We start from the raw sequence: 10,972 nt of genomic DNA on the forward strand, positions 1-10,972 counted from the left end.
TGGATGAAAAGCAGACGTGGCGATTTTCGGGAGGGGCGCTGAAGTTTGGAAGACTCCCGGGAGGGTTGGCAAGTATTAGAATTAGCGGTGAATGCGGTGTTACCGCGGCACCGCCGCAATATATAATCGGCGGGCCAGTTTTAGTGTTAATTTGATATCACCTCAAGGGTCAAGTGAAGTTACACGGCGGGCCAATTTTGGCCCGCGGGCCAATTTTGGCCCGCGGGCCAGAGTTTGACACCCATGCTCTAAACAGAGCGATGTCCCCATTAAGTAAGCATTGCCAGAACAAACACACACACACACACTCACACATACACACACACACTCACTCACACACACACACACACACACACACATACGCACACACATGACTAAGCCAAGAGTAGAGTACTGCTACTAGTGTTTTTAGACCCTCTTCAGGAATGCAACCCTAAATATATCAGAAGGAGATAATAACCTCTGCAGGAATGCATTAGCATTATTCTTAAAGCCCCACTTAAGTACCGTATTTTTCCGACTAGAAGGCACATGAGTTCAAACCCCGGCCGAGTCATACCAAAGACTATAAAAATGGGACACATTACCTCCCTGCTTGGCACTCAGCATCAAGGGTTGGAATTGGGGGTTGAATCACCAAAAATGATTCCAAGGCGCGGCCCCCGCTGCTGCTCACTGCTCCCCTCACCTCCCAGGGGGTTTATCAAGGGTGATGGGTCAAATGCAGAGAATAATTTCGCCACACCTAGTGTGTGTGTGAAAATCATGGGTACTTTAACTTTAACTTAAAATCCTTTCATTTTCTCAAAACTCGGCGGTGCACTTTATAACCCGGTGCGCCTAATGTACGTAACAATTCTGGTTGTGCTTACTGACCTCAAAGCAGTTTTATTTGGTACATGGTGTAATCAGAGCTTGGTCCGCATTGCCGGCAGTAAGTGGGACACGTTTCCAGTGAGGGTTGGACTCCGCCAAGGCTGCCCTTTGTCACCCATTCTGTTCAAAACTTTTATGGACAGAATTTGTAGGCACAGTCAAGGCGTTGAGGGGATCTGGTTTGGTGGCTGCAGGATTAGGTCTCTGCTTTTTGCAGATGATGTGGTCCTGATGGCTTCATCTGGCCAGGATCTTCAGCTTTCACTGGATCAGTTCGCAGCCGAGTGTGAAGCGACTGGGATGAGAATCAGCACCTCCAAGTCAGAGTCCATGGTTCTCGCCCGGAAAAGGGTGGAGTGCCATTCCGGGTTGGGGAGGAAATCTTGCCTTAAGTGGAGGAGTTCAAGTACCTCGGAGTCTTGTTCACGAGTGAGGGAAGAGTGGATGGTGAGATCGACAGGCGGATCGGTGCGGCGTCTTCAGTAATGCGGACGCTGTATCGATCCGTTGTGGTGAAGAAGGAGCTGAGCCGGAAGGCAAAGCTCTCAATTTACCGGTCGATCTACGTTCCCATCCTCACCTATGGTCATGAGCTTTGGGTTATGAGCGAAAGGACAAGATCACGGGTACAAGCGGCCCAAATGAGTTTCCTCCGCCGGGTGGCGGGTCTCTCCCTTAGAGATAGGGTGAGAAGCTCTGTCATCCGGGGGGAGCTCAAAGTAAAGCCGCTGCTCCTCCACATGGAGAGGAGCCAGATGAGGTGGTTCGGGCATCTGGTCAGGATGCCACCCGAACGCCTCCCTAGGGAGGTGTTTAGGGCACGTCCGACCGGTAGGAGGCCACGGGGAAGACCCAGGACACGTTGGGAAGACTATGTCTCCCGGCTGGCCTGGGAACGCCTCGGGATCCCCCGGGAAGAGCTGGACGAAGTGGCTGGGGAGAGGGAAGTCTGGGCTTCCCTGCTTAGGCTGCTGCCCCCGCGACCCAACCTCGGATAAGCAGAAGAAGATGGATGGATGTACATAGTGTAATGATAAGTGTGACCAGTAGATGGCATTCACACATAAGAGATATGTGTAGACTACAGTAAACAACATCAACACTTTAAATGTTCCATTGAGAATATAAAACATTATACACGGCGCTCAAAAATCTATCAAAATGTTTTTAGTACAACTTTGGTAAGGTATGAAGCCGCACCGCTTGATGGATTGTCAGCGCATGACACATACGAGTATTATTATGGTGTGTGTAGGGCTGCAACTAACGATTAAGTTGAAAATCGATTAATCTGGCGATTATTACTTCCATTAATCGATTAATAATCGGATAAAAGAGACAAACTACATTTCTATCCTTTCCAGTATTTTATTGAAAAAAAACCAGCATACTGGCACCATACTTATTTGGATTATTATTTCTCAGCTGTTTGTACATGTTGCAGTTTATAAAAATAAAAAAAATAAAAAAATAAAAAACATAAAAAAAAAATAAAAATTGCCTTTGCGCATGCGCATAGCATAGATCCAACGAACCGATGACTAAATTAATCGCCAAATATTTTTTTAATCGATTTAATCGATTAGTTGTTGCAGCCCTAGGTGGCAAAATGGCACCTATTAGCAGACATATTACTTGGCTTTTTGTTTCGCAATATTATGCAAAACAAACTTTTCTTACCTTCTGGTGCCTGCTGATGTGTATTTGGGATCTGCATAAGTCCTGAAAATGTGCGCGCTTCCGCCTTTGTAGTCCGTGACGACCCGGTAGTCATAAGCTTCTTCTTTTTCTCTATCTTCTTATGTGGCATTCATCTTCCACTGTTGCCATTTCTAATATAAAGTACTGTAAAGTTCTTACTTATATCTGTCAGTAAACTTGCCATTAAAGCACTAAAACATACCGGTGTAGTGAGTTCACATTATTCACTCAAGGAACTTTAGTTATTAGAGATTTTTTACGGGACACATTTCAAGCGTTGTTGTTGCACTAGTGAGCCACGGATGAGGAGATGCTGCTCCGTTATTGATTGAAGTAAAGTCTGAATGTCATTAAAACAGTTAGCTCCATCTTTTGACACTTCTCCCACTCCCGTCCTTGCACGCTACACCGCTACAACAAAGATGACGGGGAGAAGACGCTGTTGAAGGTGAGCCACGTAAATAAGACCGCCTACAAAACGGCACATCCTGAAGCGACTGTCAGAAAGCGACTTGAAGATGATCTGTAGAACATCATCTATGCAACATTTTGAGCAAAGAACCACCATTACATGTTATGTAGACCACAAGGAAGGCTTTTACATTTAGAAAAAAATCATAATATGACCCCTTTAATGCGCCTTATAATCTGGTGCGCCTTTTGTATTAAATATGCCCTGACTAGACGCGCTCATCGGCAGTGCGCCTTTTAATCCGGTGCGACCCATAGTCCAAAAAATACGGTACTTTCAGTTTTGGTTGATTTTGGCGGCGCCAGTGGACCAAAGCGGTAGTGTTTTGCCAGAAGACGACCACATTTCCCATGATGCCTAGCGCATATAGCCTCAAACTGACATGATGTAATATTGTCGCAAATATTCTGTCTCTAATGGCTATGCTGATGTTAAATATCAGACACTATGAAAGGCCTACTGAAATGAATTTTTTTAATTCAAACGGGGATAGCAGATCCATTCTATGTGTCATACTTGGTCATTTCGCGATATTGCCATATTTTTGCTGAAAGGATTTAGTAGAGAACATCGACGATAAAGTTCGCAACTTTTGGTCGCTGATAAAAAAAAGCCTTGCCTGTACCGGAAGTAGCGTGACGTCAAAAGTTGAAAGGCTTCTCATATTTCCCCATTGTTTACACCAGCAGCGAGAGAGATTCGGACCGAGAAAGCGACGATTACCCCATTAATTTGAGCCAGGATGAAAGATTTGTGGATGAGGAACGTGAGAGTGAAGGACTAGAGTGCAGTGCAGGACGTATCTTTTTTCGCTCTGACCGTAACTCAGGTAAAAGGGCTCATTGGATTCCACACTTTCTCCTTTTTTTTATTGTGGATCACGGATTTGTATTTTAAACCACCTCGGATACTATATCCTCTTGAAAATGAGAGTCGAGAACGCGAAATGGACATTCACAGTGACTTTTATCTCCACGACAATACATCGGTGAAGCACTTTAGCTACGGAGCTAACGTGATAGCATCGTGCTTAAATGCAGATAGAAACAAAAGAAATAAACCCCTGACTGGAAGGATAGACAGAAGATCAACAATACTACTATCAGGAGACACCGAACCAAACACTGGACCTGTAACCACACGGTTAATGCTGTGCCACCTGTCGAAGCCTAGCAATGCTGTTGCTAACGACGCCATTGAAGCTAACTTAGCTACGGGACCTCGTCAGAGCTATGATAAAAACATTAGCGCTTCACTTACGCCAGCCCTCATCTGCTCATCAACACCCGTGCTCACCTGCGTTCCAGCGATCGACGGAGCGACGAAGGACTTCACCCGATCATCGATGCGGTCGGCGGCTAGCGTTGGATAGCGCGTCTGCTATCCAAGTCAAAGTCCTCCTGGTTGTGTTGTTGCAGTCAGCCGCTAATACACCGATCCCACCTACAGATTTCTTCTTTGCAGTCTTCATTGTTCATTAAACAAATTGCAAAAGATTCACCAACACAGATGTCCAGAATACTGTGGAATTTTGCGATGAAAACAGAGCTGTTTGTATTGGATACAATGTGTCCGAATACTTCCGTTTCAACCATCGACGTCATCGCGCAAACGTCATCATACATAGACGTTTTCAACCGGAAGTTCCGCGGGAAATTTAAAATTGCACTTTATAAGTTAACCCGGCCGTATTGGCATGTGTTGCAATGTTAAGATTTCATCATTGATACATAAACTATCAGACTGTGTGGTCGGTAGTAGTGGCTTTCAGTAGGCCTTGAAGAAATGATCTTGGATTGTTCTACAAACATGACGCTACGACCAAGAATGTATCGGGGCGGATGCAGGTCCCAAGCAAAGAAAGACCGTTAGCTATTTATTGCTAACGTTAGCATTTTCAATTTGATTTGAGCATGGAAAGTCACTTCCTAGTTTAGCAGGAACAGAGTCAAGGCAGCATCGCTCTGAAATACATCGTCTTTGAGCTCACGCCAGCGAGTGAAAGCCAGGACAATGTTAATCCCTGACTGTCCTTTTATCCGGGTAGCCTCCCTTTTTCTTTTTTTGTCTTCTCAGGCTAAACTTTTCGTTTCTTTGGTTAATTTTTTAGCTTCTGCCATGTTAGCAGTAATTGCACGTAGACGTTCTTCTTCTTCTTCCTTTAGTTTTCTGGCGGCACATAGGCGTTCGCACCGACTTCCGTCTTTTTAACCAACGGGGAAAGAGGGAGTGCCGTATATATTGTAAACTGCATTTTGATTTCCCACTTGCTAAGATTTAACATTTTATTGCTAGAAATGTCCCTAGTTTTAAGAGCTATTTACTTATTTTCAGTCACTGACTTTACAGCATAATCTTAATTTTAGCATGAAGAATTATATTTCGTCTGTTGTAAAAAAAAACCCAATTCAAATAAGATATTTGGATTTTCCCTAAATAGAAAATCTTGTTTAAAGATTCTGCAACATCGCAAAGATGCTTCATTTAAGAATTGCAAGTTGAATAATGCTTGTTTTCAGAATAAAATACTTGGTAACACTTTAGTATGGGGAACATATCCACCATTAATTAGTTGCTTTTTAACAAGCAAATTAATAACATATTGACTCTTAATTAGTCACTATTAAGTACTTATTAATGTCTTATTCTGCATGGCCTTATTATACAACAAGTAAGCTATTAACTAAAAGTCTTCCCTCAATTACCTAAGAATTATTTCTTATTAGTAACCCTAAACCCAACCCTTATATGTTCCCCTAGTGTCCAAATAACTCTAAATTAAGTCTTTGCTACTTAGAATATGTAAGTCTTTGTTACTTAGAATTTGTTGCCCATACTAAAGTCTTACCAAATACTTATTTATATTTTAAATGTCCAGCTAATTTATAGAATTACTAATCTTGATTCAGAGTCTTTTATCAGATAATTTTTTTTAGTTTTTAGGATTTTCCTAAAGCCTCATTGTTATTTTGTCAGCTCTTTTTTGCAGTATAATTATTTAATACTGTAAAACCTCTACTCACCATAAATTCCGGACTATAAGCCGCTACTACGCTTTGAACCCTGCGGCTTATAAAACGGTGCGGCTAATTTATTTTATTTTTGCTGCTGCCGGGTCGTGCAATAAATATACTCTGTAATAAACGACCCTGAGGTACAATTTGACGGTTTCCTTCCCACTTTCTCATGCACGCCGCACCATTATTAAAGTTAGATTGACTTGTTGGATACTAAACGATGCAGGTGTAACAAAACATGAATTCAGACTGCTAAGAAAGGTACAGCCGTGTACACATTTGTACAAATTGGTGATGTAGCGATCAACGGTATTAATGATAAACTCCCGGCGGTTAGTATTACACTTTAAATATTACAAAAATATATCGATCTAACCACAGAAGTATCGACCACAAACAGATAGTAAATGACCAACACTTGGTATTGCTGCTATCGATATTTGCATCGAACCACCCACCTGTTTACAAATAAAAGATCCAGCTTAGCAGTTAGCATATCCTCCTACGGTGTGTTGCATGTTTAGCGAGTCCTCTTCCTCCAGTGATAATACTACTTATAGATAACATACATTTATTTGCCACCATGGAAGCGGGAAATACTGACTTAGAAGTGGCTTTGCTCTATTTTCGGTCACTTTTTCAACATGTTGTTATGTTACAGCCTTATTCTGAAATGGAATACCTTCATTTTTGTCCTTAAAATTCTACACACAATACCCCATGATGAAATTATTTCAGAAATGTTTGATAAAAATCAAAAAGTAGGAAATCACGTAAGTATTCAGAGTTTTTGCCGTGAATCCTGTCTCAACTGATCCTCCTTGAGATGTTCCTACAGCTTCATTGGAGTCCACCTGTGGTAAATTCAGTTGGTTGGACAGGATTTGGAAAGGCACACACCTGTCTAGTGCATGGCAGAGCACAAACAAAGCATGAAGTCCAAGGAATTGTCCGGAGACCACAAATTTGGGGAAGGGTACAGAAAACTATCTGCTGCCTTGAAGGTCCCAATGAGCACAGTGGTCGCAATAATCCTTAAATGGAAGAAGTTTGGAACCAACAGGACTCTTCATCTAAACTGAGACATCAGGGGTGAAGGACCCTAGTCAGGGAGGTGACCAAGACCATGGTCACTCTGTCAGATCTACAGAAGGACAATCCACCAATCAGGCCTGTATGGTAGAGTGACCAGACGGAAGCCATTCCTGCGGAAAATGTTTGCCAAAATGCACCTGAAAGACTCTCAGACCATGAGAAACTAAATTCTCTGGTCTGATGAGACAAAGATTGAAGTCTTGGCATGAATGCCAGGCATCATGTTTGGAAGAAACACCAGGACAATACCATCCCTTACAGTGAAGCATGGTGGTGGCAGCATCATGATGTGGGGGTGCTTTTCAGCGGCAGGAACTGGGAGACTAGTCAGGATAGAGGGACAGACGAATGTACAGACATCCTGGATGAAAACCTGCTCCAGAGCGCTCTTGAACTCAGACTAAGGGCGACAGTTCATCTTTCAGCAGGACAACGACCCCTAAGCACAGAGCCAAGATATCAAAGGAATGTGTTCAGGACAACTCAGAGCCCGGACTTGAATCACATTCAACATCTCCGGAGAGATCTAAAAAATGCCATCCAACCTGATGGAGCTTGAGAGGAATGGGCAAATAGGTGTGCCAAGTTTGACTTGAGAATGGAATTTCTGCCAGAGGTGCATCAACTAAGTATTGAGCAAAGGCTGTCAATACTAATGTACATGTCTTGAAAAATAAAAAATAAAAAATTCAAAAAGCTCAAAAAAAATGTTTTATGTCATAATGGGGTATTGTGTGTAGAATTTTGAGGACAAAAATGATATATTTCCATTTTGGAATAAGGCTGTAACACAAAGTGAATACTTTCCAGATGCACTGTACATCATTTATACTGAACTATCGCACAAAAATATTGATTTTTGAATTAATCACCAATTAATCATTGTAACGATTCTTAATTGATTTTTTCTTAATTGACCAAACATTTTTTTTCTTAATTTTTTTTTGTATCTGTCCTGTCGAGCCACTCAGACAAATCATATTGTGGAAGTAGGACACAGTTCTGGAAAAAATGGGTTTCAATAAAATACTTGTTTTTATTTTTTTTACTAAATGCATTCGTTCTTTCAATTTTGACAGAAAAAAAATGCATATTTTAAACCTAAATATGATCTGATCATGCCAATTATATTATTATATATTGTATTGCAAAACTGTTTTTGTGAGATAAAAACAAATAGTTAAATATCTGCTTCTCACCTTTATTTATGATTTTAAAGAAAGTTATACATTAAAAAAATCTAATAATCAAAGGCATATTCATTTCGATTAATCATGATTAATCACAGGTTCTTACCTGCATGCATAATGTAAATTAATTTTAAAAAAGCGTCCCTCTGAAAGCAGCCATTACTGCGATGTGGCCCTCAATGAGAATGAGTTTGACACCCCTGATGTAGAAGATCTATATCTGCGGTACAGATTTACTTTACAAAAGAGAAGTGTTGCATACTTCTCTTTTGGTCTTATTTGCATTTGACTTTATTAAATATTTGGCAAGAATTGTATTCAACAAAACCAGTTTTCTTTTAAGTAATAGAGGAATTGATCAGAGCTGTTTATCTATTTTATGGAGGAATGTAGTTCATCATAGAACTGGCACCAAATGTTATTAAAAAGTATTGATTTTGAATCGATTCTGAATCGTTACCATCAGGAATCGAATCCATTTGAATAGTGTGGTGCCCAAAGATTCACAATCCTATTGTTGAATATTCATAACTGGCCATGACGCATGCAGTTTTGAGAAGAAAAACATTTTTTAAAAGACAAATATTTTTCTTGTTACTCGTTATTTGTATCAACTTTTCAGTTTTTCCTCATTACATAATTCCTTTGTACTCTTTTTGTGTAATACTTCTCTTGCAGCCTTATTTGTATTTGACTTTATTAAATGTTTGGATATATATATATATATATATATATATATATATATATATATATATATATATATATATATATATATATATATATATATATATATATATATATATATATATATATTTTTTCAAACAGTTTTCTTTGAACTTATATAGTTTATACATTTGTGATAAACATTTTCTGTCTAACTATTATAGTTGACATGTTATTAATAGGGGTGTCCAAATGAATCTCGAGTCTTACTTGTAACGATTCTTAATCGTTCAAAAATAAATAGATACAAAAAAAATAATATTTCTATAAATCTTAATCGATCAAAAAAAATAGATACAAAAAAAATATTTCTATAAAATATATATATATTTTTGTAAATAAATGTTAGATTTTTTAATCGATTTAGAATCGTTAAAAGTAAAAATCGAGATTTATTCAGAATATATATATATATATATGTATATATATACATATATATATATATATATATATATATATATATATATATATATATATATATATATATATATATATATATATATATATATATATATATATATATATATATATATATATATATATAGAATATAATAGAATAGAATAGAAAGTACTTTATTGATCCCTGGGAGAAATTCTGAAATTCATATATATATATATATGTATATATATATATATATATATATGAATAATTTATTAAATTTAAAACAATTAAAATACAAAAAATAATCAGTTGTGTCCAGCCACTCAGACAAGTCATATTGTTGATGTAGATGATCTATATCTGCTTTACACATTTACTTTACAAAAGAGAAGTGTTGGATACTTCTCTTGTTGCCTTATCGGTATTTGACTTTATTAAATGTTTGGGTAGAATTTTATTCAACAAAACCAGTTTTCTTTTAAGTAATATAGAAATTTATCAGAGCTGTTTATCCAGTTTATGGAAGAATGTAGGTAATCATAGAACTGGCACCCAATGTTATTAAAAAAGTATCGATTTTGAACCGAGAATCATTTTGAATCGAATCGTTACCCCCAAGAATCGAATCGTGTGGTGCCCAAAGACTCCCAGCCTTAGTAGTTACATTACTAATGCATAATAAGTTAGTTTCACTTCTAACTGACACCCTACCCTGTCTTCTTTGCAGTGAATGTAAGTCACCCTCAGGACATTTGGGATAAAAATATCAAAGTACTTTTTGTTGTTGCTTTTCCCTGTCAGGGGTCGCCACGAAGCGTCAATCGCATGAACGGTTTGTCCTCGGCCTGTCACCGGAGGGACGAGGAGGGGGGGCGTCACACAAGAAGCTCATTTGGAGCAGAAACCCGAGCCCATCAAGTCTATCGCTACGGCAACACTGCGCTCCCACTTGTAGCCAAGCCAAACGTACTCACGTCACTCAGGCACCTTCTCTTCAGCAGGGGCTTGCAGGGGGCGCCGTGGAGCCGCCTGTGCGAGGAGAACCTGCGCTCCGTCATGTTTGCTGCCCAGACGCTCGGCGGCAAAGGAAACAAAGAGAGTTGAGTTGTCGTTGTGCGAGGAGCTATTTGATGTTGAAATGTGAGGATAAAATTCCACTTCCTTCCTCTTTTTTACGCGCCACACGCCAGTCCGGCACATGCGCGCATTTGCTGTGCAGGAAGTAGAAGGTAGGGAGGAACAACATGTTTCAGATGCCACACACACACACACACACACACACACACACACACACACACACACACACACACACACACACACACACACACACACACACACACACACACACACACACACACACACACACACACACACACACACACACAGCGCTATTGTGTACGCTTCTCTTTTTGTTCAACCAACACGGGAACACTCGTCTTCCTCTCTGTGCACAAAGAGCGCTCTTAAATGCGCCCGATTATGCCAACGTGTCCTTTTAGAGATGTTCTGACAGTAA

This window comes from Entelurus aequoreus, linkage group LG26 (genome assembly GCF_033978785.1).
Source record: "Entelurus aequoreus isolate RoL-2023_Sb linkage group LG26, RoL_Eaeq_v1.1, whole genome shotgun sequence".
NCBI lineage: Eukaryota > Metazoa > Chordata > Actinopteri > Syngnathiformes > Syngnathidae > Entelurus > Entelurus aequoreus.